The sequence below is a fragment of the Bombina bombina genome, chromosome 8, assembly GCF_027579735.1.
Source record: "Bombina bombina isolate aBomBom1 chromosome 8, aBomBom1.pri, whole genome shotgun sequence".
Classification (NCBI taxonomy): Eukaryota; Metazoa; Chordata; class Amphibia; order Anura; family Bombinatoridae; genus Bombina; species Bombina bombina.
The window spans coordinates 189,646,057-189,659,561 of NC_069506.1; positions in this window are offsets into that span (position 1 = coordinate 189,646,057).

Consider the following 13,505-nt stretch of genomic DNA (forward strand, 5'->3'; position numbering starts at 1 on the left):
TCTGCATTTAAAATATATTTTTGTTCAAGCATTTTTCTGATTGGTCGCTACACACACACACACACACATATATATATATATATATATATATATATATATATATATATATATATATATATATATATACACAGACACGCGCACGCACACACATATATATATATATATATATATATATATATATATATACACACACATATATACACACGCACGCACACATATATATATGCACACACATATATACACACACACATACACGCACGCATGCACACATACACACACACAAGCCTTTTGTAATTTGCTGAACATATGTGTTTAGCTAGGTCCCAGTAGTACTTTGCTTCTCTGGAGCTGACTTGAACTATGTGTAACCCCTTTGCAAGGATTCAAAACAGTTATATAAAGCAATAATAAAATGCTCAAACACTGCAGCATTTTCTTTTTACAGACCCCCAATAGAATGCCCAATATATTCCCGTCATCATCCTCATCACCAGTCCATCTAGGTATCAGTATGTCAATAGCTTGGTTTTATTCTACATATAGATAGCTAGATAATGACTTAGTCATATTTATTTATATAAAAACTACACTTCACAAATATGAAAGCTGGCTACAAAACTAGTGAGGTTTTTGCTGGTTTTGTATAATCAAAACATTGAACTGTGGCATTGATAACAGTGATAGCTGACAATCTATTCTGTTTGGTCCCAGTAGTGCTTTGCTGCCCTGCAGCTAACTTTAAAGGGATACTAAACACACATTTTATTTCTTTTATGATTCACATAGAGCATGGAATTTTGAGGAACTTCCCAATTTACTCCTATTATCAATGTTTCTTCATTCTCTTGCTATCTCTATTTGAAAAAGCAGGAATGTAAGGTTAGGAGCCGGCCCATTTTTGGTTCAGAACCTGGGTAGCGCTTGCTGATTAGTGGCTACATTTAGCCCCCAATAAGCAAGCGCTACCCAGGTTCTGAACCAAAAATGAGCCGGCTATTAACCTTACATTTCTGCTTTTTCAAATAAAGATAGCAAGAGAACAATTTTTTTTTTTTATAATAGGAGTAAATTAGAAAGTTGCTTAAAATTGCATGCTCTATCTGTATTATGAAAGATAAAATTTGGGTTTAATGTCCCTTTAACTTTATATTATACCTCCGTACAGGGGTAGACCATTTTATTTTTACACTATTGATTTCATATAACACAAGAGCATTTTTTTTTGTACTTTTATGTTCCTTTAATTTGCAAGAGATAACGTTGATCTATTTAAGTACCATCACAGTCTGTATAAAAACCTAAGCAAATATATCTATTAATTGTAAAAATAAAACATTATTTTTTTAATTTGTTTTTATTTCTACATTTATTCATATCAAACACTTCTCAGGAAGCCCTAACCTATATATTATTTGTAGTCTCATGTAACTGATGCTGAATCTTTCTCACTTACAAGGAAGAGACAGGTGGAATCTTTCCCCTTGGAAAGGGAAATGCAAGGCAGCTGAGAGCTGGCAGTGCAGTCTGAGGGCGTTTGAAATCCTGCCCTGATTCACTCTGTGTGGCAAGAAAAGATTTTTGAACATCTCTAATTAACAATTACTGCAATTAGAACTACTGCATTGGTGAGGAGTTAATTATATTGGTGAAGGCTTTACCATTCCCTAGTAAATAAAAGACTGCAAATGCAGATCTGTCCCATTTTGTATTCTGATATCATTGATAATCACAATGTTTTGTCATTAGAATAGGCAAGTTTTAATTAGTAAATCCTATCTACAGTGAACACCCTGCAAGCACTGCATGGGAGCTGAACAATCCACTCTATATCTTATTTTCCTGTGATATGATGTGCGTGTCTTAATAGCATCAATTGTGGTACAACGTAGTTTTTATAAGTCTAAAAACATGCATCCTTCGCTCTTTAAAGGGACATTATACACTAGATTTTTCTTTGAATAAATGTTTTGTAGATTATCCATTTAAAGAGCCCATACAGTGTATTTTTTTTATTTTTTTTATTTTTTTTAAATGTTTAGTTTTGCTTATTTTTTAAATAATATTACTCCTAACCAAGCCCCAGAGTTTTAGGAGAATACCGACGTATACCTACTCCAGCTTGATTCTGTTTGTGTAACGGGTCTTTTCATATGCAAAGGGAGGGGGAGTGTCTGCTTTTTCCCACTTGCAGTGGGTGTTCCAGCTACCTTCTCAACGGAGCTAAACTGGAAGCTTCTAAGTAAGTTTTAAAACGGTTTTATACTGGATTTTTAGATCAGTATCTGTGCATATTATTCTTTATAGTAGTGTCTATTACATGCAGTTATATGAAAATGGGCGTATACTGTCCCTTTAAAGTAATTTCTATATATGCTAAGTATATATCAGCATTGCAAAAAACCTGCAAACAAAATGTATGTACTTTTTAAAACTGTTAGATTAGATTGTTTTGGTAGCAACATTTACATTATTTTAAGGTCCAGTGACAAGTCTATTGATTAGGTTTATACTATCTAATTTGCTGTGGTAAGTTAAAGGGACATTGCACTCTAACTTTTTCTCTCCTTTAATATGTTTCTAGTGGTCAATTTTACCTGCTGGAAGTATATTTCATTGTTTGCTAACAGCTAATTTACCTTTATTTTGTTATTTGAAATAGCTATGTTTGTGTGCAGTATTCCCACCTATACTGAAAATATTAGTAGCAATCATTTTCACTGTAGAACCGCTATGTAAATAGGAGACAAACACATTGATTAATCTCCCTATGGGGGTTAGAAAGGAGAGAGATTTTATATCTCAAATATCTGGTTGTGTTCGTTCAACACCCCAGCCATAATTAGCATTTAAAAACCTAATATAGATAACATAAGCAGGTCTGCTTTACTTGCAGGCTTAGCAGATTATTATGGACATGACCTGGAGAACAACAGGTGATTGTTTTAATGAGCAAAATCATATATTTCAAATATAAAAAAACGCAAAGGATCTATTTCCCAATTCATTTAATACTCTGCAGTATGTATAGCAAGTAATTTGGAACACATTAAGGGGATACACAATTTAGATTAGTGTCCCTTTAAAGGGACATAAAAGTGCAAGCAATGCTATAATGGGTTAAATCATTTTATTATTGTCCTGTTTCTTGCATATAACTATGTGTTTATACTTACTATAAACTTACTTTTGTGTACAGTTGTGCTTGTTGCACGATCAATATAGAGCCAAAAGGCAAATTTTGTAACCTGCAATTGCTGCAAATAAATTACTTGGTGTAGGTAATTTGCAACATTTTAAAACCTAGGTTACAGATTTTTGCTTTTTGGCTTCTCTATAGAGCGTGGAAAAAAGAATTAGTTGACTAATCTCATTTTAATATGTTTAAAAAATATGTACAGATTATGTTAAGATTTTATAAACAAAAATCTTGCACAACATGACAAAGAAACAATACTCTGCTTTTAAATTAGACCGCTGCCTTCTTGCAGGCTCTCCCCGAAGATTGAACAAATGTATCCTGAGTGGTTTACAGATAGCGCTGGTCTTTGAGATAAATATTCCAATTGTGTAGATATCTCTACCAAATAAAGGAAAAGGGCTTGACGGGTATATTATAGCCAAATATTAGATGTGCAGTATACTCACTCCATAAAACTGTGTTGTCAGCAGAACTGGAGCAAAATTGGAGCAGAGTTTTCTCTGTGTGTAAATCTCAACCAAACTAGGAGAAAATAAAAGCTCCAATAAGGGTATAGTAAGTCACTTCGTATTATATTAATTAGTAACTCACTCCATTAAAAAACGGATTCCAGCGATGTCACAGCAACATAAGAAAACAAAGACACTATGTGTCAATATAAAAGAGAACAAAGCTTTAATATTTAGCTCAGCTCAACGCGTTTCAACATTAAAAACGTCTTTCTCAAGAGCAAGTAAAAACAAGTGTAGATTGCTCAACAATCTACACTTGTTTTTAACGTTGATACGCGTTGAGCTGAGCTAACTATTTAAGCTTTGTTCTCTTTTATATTGACACATAGAGGCCTATTTATTAAAGGTCTTGCGGACCTGATCCGACAGTGCGGATCAGGTCCGCAAGACCTCGCTGAATGCGGAGAGCAGTATACTCTCCGTATTCAGCATTGCACTAGCAGCTCACAAGAGCTGCTGGTGCAACGCCGCCCCCTGCAGACTCGCGGCCAACAGGTAGGTGTCAATCAACCCGATCGTACTCGATTGGGTTGAATTGTGGCGATTCCTGTCCACCTGCTCAGAGCAGGCGAACAGGGTTATGGAGCAGCGGTCTTTAGAAGACTCGCCAGAAACATGGGCCCTCAAGCTCCCTACGGAGCTTAATAAATGGGCCTCATAGTGTCTTTGTTTTCTTTTGTTGCTGTGACATCGCTGGAATCTGGTTTTTAATGGAGTGAGTTACTAATTAATATAATACGAAGTGACTTACTATACCCTTATTGGAGCTTTTATTTTCTCCTAGTTTGGTTGAAACTTACACACAAAACTCTGCTCCAGTTCTGCTGACAACACAATTTTATGGAGTTAGTATACTGCACATCTAATATTTGGCTATAATATACCCGTCAAGCACTTTTCCTTTATTTGGTAGAGATATCTACACAATTGGAATATTTATCTCAAAGACCAACGCCATCTGTAATCTCATTTTAAAGTGAGTTTCAGAGCAGCAATGCTCTACATGGGTCTAGCTAAACACATCTGGTGATCCCATGGCAAGAGGAACTTGTGTATAGCCAGTACCACCAATCACCTGCTAGCTCCCAGTAGGGCATTGATGCCCCTGAACCTAGTTAGGTATGCTCTTCAGCAAAAGATACCAACAGAACTAAGTGAATTTGATAACAGAAATAAATTGAGTATCTTAAAGTTACACCTTTTTTAACCATGAAAGTTTAATTTAGACTGATGTAAATGTGATCTTGCACAGATTATTATGCAGATTGTTGTAGAGTCAGGGTTCTTATTCCTTAAAGGGATACTGAACCCACATTTTTTCTTTCATGATTCAGATAGAGCATGCAATTTTAAAGGGACACTGAACCCAAATTTTTTCTTTTGTGATTCAGATAGAGCAGGTGTAGGCAGACTTTTGTAAGGCAAGGGCTACCTCAAATGTTATTCCAAGTGACGTGGTCACCTAACTTAAAAAAAACCACACCATGATCCACCATCATTGGTCAGCTCATATGTCATTCATTTTGCGATCCATTCACCACACTTGTAGCAGCCTTCAATCCCTCCCTTTCATGCTTCCCTTTACTCCACATTACATCAATATTCAAAGTTTATACTTATCTATGAATTACAGATGTCTTATTAAAAGATAGACATGAGCAGGTACACACACGTTTTGCGCTAACCCTTTCAGGCTCACCTACAATACCAGCAGTGAACAAGCTAAACCGGGAGTGGGTGTGGACACGGACTTGGAATTCTATCTGAGAAGTGTGTGGTCTGACAGTGCTTGAATCTGACAGTGCTGTATAGCAGACGGACATAAGCAGATCCAAATTTACAAGTCAGTGTCCAAGCCCACTACCGCCATAACTCTTTGCCTCCCAGAGCTCTGTTTTCCAAGGCCCAAGTGGTTACTAAGATAGTTAATGTTAGTTTGATTCCTATAACACTGGAAGTTTCCTACCTTCTGCATAACTTCTAATCGCCGACTCCAGGCTCCGGGGTGATTGTGCCCTCCAGCATCCGGCAATACCCTCCTTACTCCACAAATTAGCTTCTTTATTGGCCGTAGAGCTCCCCTGGCTTTGAGCAGGTAGCCAATCAGCACGTAGCAGCGGAAAAATCTACCAGTCCGAGACCAGCCAATAATGTAAGGGGGGTCAGCTCTCAGACAATCGGAAACTTCTTGTCTCTAGCGAAGATGGTTGTGTAGTAGAAGTTTGGTGCGGAGGATCATGTGAGCTATTGAAACTCGTATGTAAGTTATATATGTAATGCTACACCCCTGAGGCACGATATGAGTCCTGTCTGCTGATAGGCCGCATGTTTAGCAGTCTGCATAAGTAAGAGATAGATTTCTCACACATCTACGATGGCGAAATCTTTCTCTTACTATGCAGACTTTGGAAATCCAGGCTGTCACCTCAAAATTCACTTGCGGTCCACTGGTAGACCGCGATCTACCTCTGTCCCACACCTGAGATAGAGCATGCAATTTTAAGCAACTTTCTAATTTACTCTTACTATCAATTTTTCTTCGTTCTCTTGGTATCTTTATTTAAAAAAGCAGGAATGTAAGCTTTTGAGCCGGCCCATCTTTGGTTGAGCACCTAGGTTGTTCTTGCTGATTGGTGGCTAAATGGTATTCACCAATCAGCAAACGCTATCCAGGGTTCTAAACAAAAAATGGGCCGGTTTGAAAGCTTACATTCCTGCTTTTTCAAATAAAGATAGCAAGAAAACAAAGAAAATGGATAATAGGAGTAAATTAGAAAGTTGCTTAAAATGTCATGCTCTATCTGAATCATGAAAGAAAAAATGTGGGTTCAGTATCCCTTTAAGCATACTTTCCAGCCTTTCGGGGGGCTGTATTAAAATCACATATTTCAAAGTTAAATTACAGCAAAATGAAGCAAAATAAATGATGAATGTATATTACAAATATATTTTACTACACACAAACATTTATGGTTGTACTTCAACGTCCCTTTAATTATCTTATCTTACAAGATCTTTTAAATAGTTCATATGATGTTATCTAAGCTTGTCCTATTTACAGTGCATTTTCTTCCACTTGTTCTGTAGTCACAGGTTATGCTAATTTGCTTGCAACCTGCTTGCGCAATAGAATATTCTCAGCCCTTACTATATCTTGCTGTAACTGGTCAACATATGTAATATTCAATTAATTCTGTTGTTAGAATCATATAATACTATGAGATAGCACTGTAAAATTGTGTAAAAATTAGTCATCCTCAGTCCTCTTTTGAATCCTGATGTGTAACATATGTGTGATATCAGGGCATGATCAAGTCCGGGAACTAGTGAGTCATATCTCCTAAGATTCAAGATCTGGCTCCTAAGTTTTTTTTTTTTTTTTGTGTTTTTTTTTTTGTGTTTTTGTGTTTTTTTTTTGTGTTTTTGTTTTTTTTTTTGTGGTTTTTTTCTTGTGTTTTTTTGTGTGTTTTTTTTTTTTTTTTTAGATCTTTGTAGAATTATCCCTATATAAAATCAGATTCACTTCAGACTAACCATCATATTACTGTACTTGCTTCTTGCAATTCAGAGTAGCTCATACTTTTGATATAAATTTGTCAACCCAACCCATGTGATGTAAGATTGATGTATTAATAAGCAGGTAACTAATTGTAGCATAAGTATTTTTATTCTGTCCTAGAGACAAGATGTCTACAAATGACTTCCTGTAACCCATTGTAGGCTGTCAGACAGTGAGGTGCAGTGCATTCTTTCGAAATATCTCTGTATTCTATTCCTATTTTGTCTATTTAAACTATACAGTACATCCTGTTGTTTTTGCCTAGTTTCACGACTGTATCATAATAAAAATCCCAACAGAAAAGGATTTTCTTGCAATACATTGTTTTTATTATTTTGCCCCAAAATGTAAAAAACCCCAACTTTGTTGAACAATGGTTTAATGCAATAAAATTACAATAAACAGATTTTACACCAGGAATGCTTAATATTTTCAACTGATTGGCAACTTGTTTTTAAATATTTGCTCAGATGATGATCACATTTCAGAAACTTTACTAATTGTACCAAAAATATATAAGTTTCAGATGAGTAATGCTTTAGAAAGAAAATGTAGCAAACTTACAAATTCACACAAACATTTTGATTAGATCCACAAAGAGCATTGTAGAAATACAAATAGAATCCGCCCATATGTTAGATGTGTGGATAGATAGATATGAAACGGGTATGAAACAGTGCTCTAAAATTGTTTTATATCAATGTAAAGTAAAAAAGAAACAGATTGTGTTAATAAAACCTGCAAACAACTTACTTGTTTTCTTGCAAAAGGAAGCACTTCAAAATTGTCATTGTAGCCACTACCATCAGGGTGATGAAGGAGCTGCTATGTAGACAACTGAAGTTGCCTTCTGTCCTCTACTAAGCATGGGCAATAAACTTACTGTTTTTGTTCAGTGCTGCCCAAGTTGCTCTTGAAGATTTATGGCATCAAGCTGTATATGCCTTCCTGTAGAGTGGCCTTTACAGGAAGGCAAATGAATAGCATTTCCATTGATATGGTTGCTAGGAGACCATCTATAGATGCAGTCATGCTCAGTTGAGGACCTTTGCTGTAAAAAAATTGAGAGTAGTTCTGTAATTTCTGCTCTATTTATAACTATAGGCAATTTCTAAGTGCTCATTTTGCAAGAAAAAAAGTACGTTGTTGGCTATTTTTACACAATCTGTTTCTTTTTATGTTTACTTTGATCTAACAGGAGCACTATTAAAGGTCCTTTTTTAAATGGACTGGATAGGACTTGACATTTTAAATAACTTTCCATTTTACTTCTACTTTCAATTTTGATTATTTTCCTTGGTATCCTTTGTTAACATATAAACCGGTGAGTTCAGGAGTCTGCAACTATCCATAGCCATTTGGTAGTATTATACCAATGAACTGTCTCGGAATGTGTTGAAATTAAATAAATTTAAAATGGACGACAAAAGCAGTTTTTTTTTTTTTTGGGGGGGGGGGGGGTCGAGGAGAGTATGTGATATGTGGGGAACTAATATTAAGGAGAGGTGTAGTTAATCAGCAGAGCTAATAAGCAGTTGTGGCGGTGGGAACATATACCTAGAAGAGTACACAGTGAACTTCTAATCTGTTTGGTGGTCAGCATTTAGTTCAGGAGACAATGTAGGAGTGGGCAGTCAGGGCCAGCAAAAGATTAGAGATGAGACCGAAAGAGTAGCCTGGCAGACGTATTCATGATGGTTTGCAGGTGGTGCGCTTGTGTGATGGTAAGGCTGTTAAAAAGGAAATTACTGTAAGTCCAGGCAGGATATACGTGAGTAGAAAAGTGGTTTGTTTTGTTTGGTTAGGAAGATATGTTCAGTAGGTTGTCCTGTTGAAATGTCAATCTGAAAACAGAACCATTTAAAATGTTGTGACTTTTAGAATGCCTATGTAAAAATAAAGCCTTGTAGTGGGAACTAACTCCCTTTCTGACAGCTTCGTGCCGCATTTACACTCTGTGGCAACTTTAGTAGGTTCACCTCATTAACACAAAAAGCCAATTTGTTGTGAATAAAACATTTTAATGCTGAAGACTCATGATTTAAGTGAATTTAACTTAGCTTTATGATTATTGGACATGATGGTTCCAACATTTCAGAACAGCAGACAGCCTGGACTTCACATACACTGTTGTCTCTAGAGTTTGCACAAAATGGTGTAATAATAAAGAATTATCAAGTGCGCCACAGTTCTGTGGTCAAAAATACCTTGTAAATAAGGGATGTCAGAAGAACAGCAAGATTTGATGAAGTTGACTAGCCAGAAAACTTAAAGGGACATTAAAAGCTAAATACATTTTTATGCACCTACTTCTAATTATGGGCACCACCATTTTGGAACTTGGGGTTAAAAGGGCCATGAAACCCCAATTTTTTTCTTTCATAATTTCGAAAGAGCAAGCAATTTTAAACAACTTTCTAATTTACCTCTTATTTAATTTGCTTCATTCTCTTGATATTGTTTGCTGAAAAGCATATCTAGATAGGCTCAGTAGCTGCTGATTGGTGGCTGCACATAGATGAATTGTGTGAATGGCTCAGCCATGTGCATTACTATTTCTGCAAAAAAGGATATCTAAAGAAAGAAGCATATTAGATAATAGAAGTAAATTGGAATGTTGTTTAAAATTGTATTCTCTATCTGAATCATGAAAGAAATATGGGTTTAGTGTCCCTTTAAGTGTAGTTATCTGAAGGAGCGTTGCTGCACATGTGCAAACGCATCAGCTCTGGAATACAGAGAAAGCTAGATTTTAGCTTGGAGATGTCCATGAGTAGAGGGAGGCTAAAGAGTCCAATACTATGCTTAGAAAATGTATTAACTATTTAATGCCCATTTTAAAGGGATATTAAACACTAAATACATTTAATGGACCTCCCTTTAATTGTGGGTGCCACCATTTTGGAACCTAAGTTACACTGTAGGTATCTGAAGGAGAGTTGCTGCACATGTGCAAATGCATCAGCATTGGAATGCAGTAAAAGCTATATTTCAACATGGCAGCACCCATTACTAGACGGGAATAACCCCAAATCTATGTAGTGTTTAATGTCCCTTTAAATATTTATACTACTAATGCTATTTAAAAAATATCCGCATATAATCCCCGGGCTAATCTTTGCTTTTGATACATCATTATATCTAGCATTTTTTTGGGTTTAGTGACCCTTTAAAGGGACATGAAACCCACATTTTTTCTTTCATGATTTAAAAAGAGCATTCAATTTTAAACAACTTTCCAATTTACTTTGATTATCTAATTGGTTTCATTCTTTTGTTATCCTTTGTTGAAAATCATATCTAAATAGGCTATGTAGCTGCTGGTTTGTGGCTGCACATAGATGCCTCGTGTGATTGACTCGCCCATGTGCATTGCTATTTCTTTAACAAAGGATATCTAAAGTTTAAAGCAAATGAAATAATAGAGAATACAATTTTAAACAGCATTCTAATTTACTTCTATCTGAATCATGAAAGAAAGAAATTGGGTTTCATGTCCCTTTAAGGGTTCTTGATATCTATAGCTGGATGTTTGTTTTTCCCTTTAAACATTTAAGTTGTAATAAATGACTCAAATGAAACGTTGGAAGATTATATTTTATTTTTTATTTAATTTATAGTAATTTCATTGTTCAAAATTATTTTCATTGTTTTCTCTTTCTTCATAATTATCAAAATAAAGGGCATTGGAGGTCTGAGAATTACAGATTGAAAAACATTTGAAATGATCACATCTTAACTTGTTGTACAGGGAGTATTTTGGGGTGTGGTTAGGAGGAACCCACTGAACAGCCTTCTCAACACAGAATCAGGGCAGGGTAATAATTGCAGTAATTCCCAGACCTGCCTCTCACGCTGCCACTTGTGTTGAAATACATGAAGGATAATAATTTCACAAATAACAAACCTTACAACTCACCTATTTTTTGTTAATAGGGCTTATTATAGTTAAATGGACTTTCTAATACAATAATAAAATACTCTAATTTTTCTGACATCATTTTATTATTGCATGAATGTTTCTTTGGTAACTATGGTCTAGTTGCCATTGCAAACAGGTGATAGCAAATATATACATTAACCCCTTAATGCTGGGTGCAAATGTTTAATTCCGATTTAAACATTTGCTTGAAAAAAGGGAATCGCGCGATCGCCAATGCGATCACGTGATTTCAAGGCCAGATCGGAAACATGTAGGACTCCTAATGGCGTTAAAGCCCAGCGCTGTTAGAACGGCATGAAACGTCATAATGGCGTGACGGGGTTAAAGTCTATGGAGATGTTTTATGTTACCACCAGTTTACAACAGTAATGGAAACCATGCCTATGTGTTCAAATTCTTTCATGATTCAGATAGAACGTACAATTTACTTCTGTTATCAAATTTTCTTTGTTTTGAACAGCAGGGATGTAAGCTCATGAGTGTGCACGTGTCTACAGCCCTACATGGCAGCAGTTTTGCAACAATGTTATACATTAGCAGGAACACTAGATGGCAGCACTATTTCCTGTCCTGTAGTGCTTCAGGCATGTGCACGCTACCTACCTAGGTATCCCTTCAACAAAGAATAACATAAGAACGAAGCAAGTTTGATAATAGAAGTAAATTGGAAACTTTTTTTTTTAAATTGTGTTCTCTGTCTGAATCATGAGGATTTTTTTTGGGTGTAATGTCCCTTTAAACTCCTTGAAAGAGATTAAAAACATAGCTATGTGGATTGACCTTGTAATATTAAATGTTTTAATTATGCATGGTAAAACAATTTTATATTATACTTTTTATAATTGCCCCTTTTCTGCAATTTAAAAGCCGTACCCTGCCAGATATCTGTTTAAAATTGGCATTAGCAGAGATTATCATATAAGAAGCTGTGAAACAATGGAATGCTAACAAAATGACTGGGGCTATCTCTCTTCAACCCAAAACTGGGAAGCTGATTTCTGCTGCTGTCTCTTGATTACATAACTTTTATTTTGCCAATATTATAAATATTTTAATTTTCAGTAAAGATGGAGGTTTCAACTGGCAAAAACAGCTATTTATATGCCAAACTAAAGGTAAATTAGCTATTTGTAAACAATGTAATACACTCAAGCAGCTAAAATTGATCATTGGGAAGACTTCCAAAGGGATATTAAAGGGACAGTCTACACCAAAAGTTTTCTTATTTAAAAAGATAGATAATCCCTTTATTACCCATTCCCCGTTTTTGCATAACCAACACAGTTATATTAATATACTTTTTACCTCTGTGATTACCTTGTATCTAAGCATTTGCAGACAGCCTCCTTATCTTAAGTGCCTTTGACAGACATGCAGTGTAGTCAATCAGTGAATACTCCTAAATAACTTCACGGGAGTGAGCACAATGTTATCTATATGACACATGTGAACTAGCACAGTCTAACTGTGAAAAACTTTCAAAATGCTCTGAGCTAGGAGGCGGTTTTCAACTGTTTAGAAATCAGTTTGAGCCTAGCTAGGTTTAGCTTTTCTAAAATACCACCAAGGGAACAAAGCAAATTTGATGATAAAAGTAAATTGGAAAGTTGGTTTACAATTGCATGCCCCTTTCTGAATCATGAAAGTTTAGTTTTGACTTTACTGTCCCTTTAAACAATAAAATACATACTAGAAATAATATGTGTTGAAAGCAAAAAAATAGCCTTAGAATAATATGCAGATGTATTTTTTTCAATTATATTAGTTGTTTAAATATTGAAGATATAAGTGTAAAGGTTTTGTTTCTATAAAGTAATGGGTTCTGCCATGTCTGAACTAGTTTTCTATTTATCTCTGTCTTATGATGAGAATAATTAGGGACAGATATGAATCAGGCAATAAAATTGTTTGTGCAAACAAGGATGTGTAGAAACCCTATTAGATAATTGTATGTTTAGTAACAATTTCTTTTATTGTCTGTTTTATATCTGTTCCTAGTTATTCTCAGCAAGCGTGAGAGATAACTGGAAAACTTAAGTTCAAACATGGTGGTGCCCTTTACTTTATACAAGCGCAGTGAAATTTTATAAAAACATCAATATTCAGAATTAAATTCCCAGGAAAAGGGTACAAAATAAATAATGAAAGTATATTGGTAAGTTTTTTTGTTTGTTTTTTACTTTACATAATTAAACATTTTTATTACAATCTCAGACTTTTTAATATCCTGTTAAAAGGGAGATAATTCTACAGCACAATGTACTTAATAATAAAATTTACATATTAAGCATT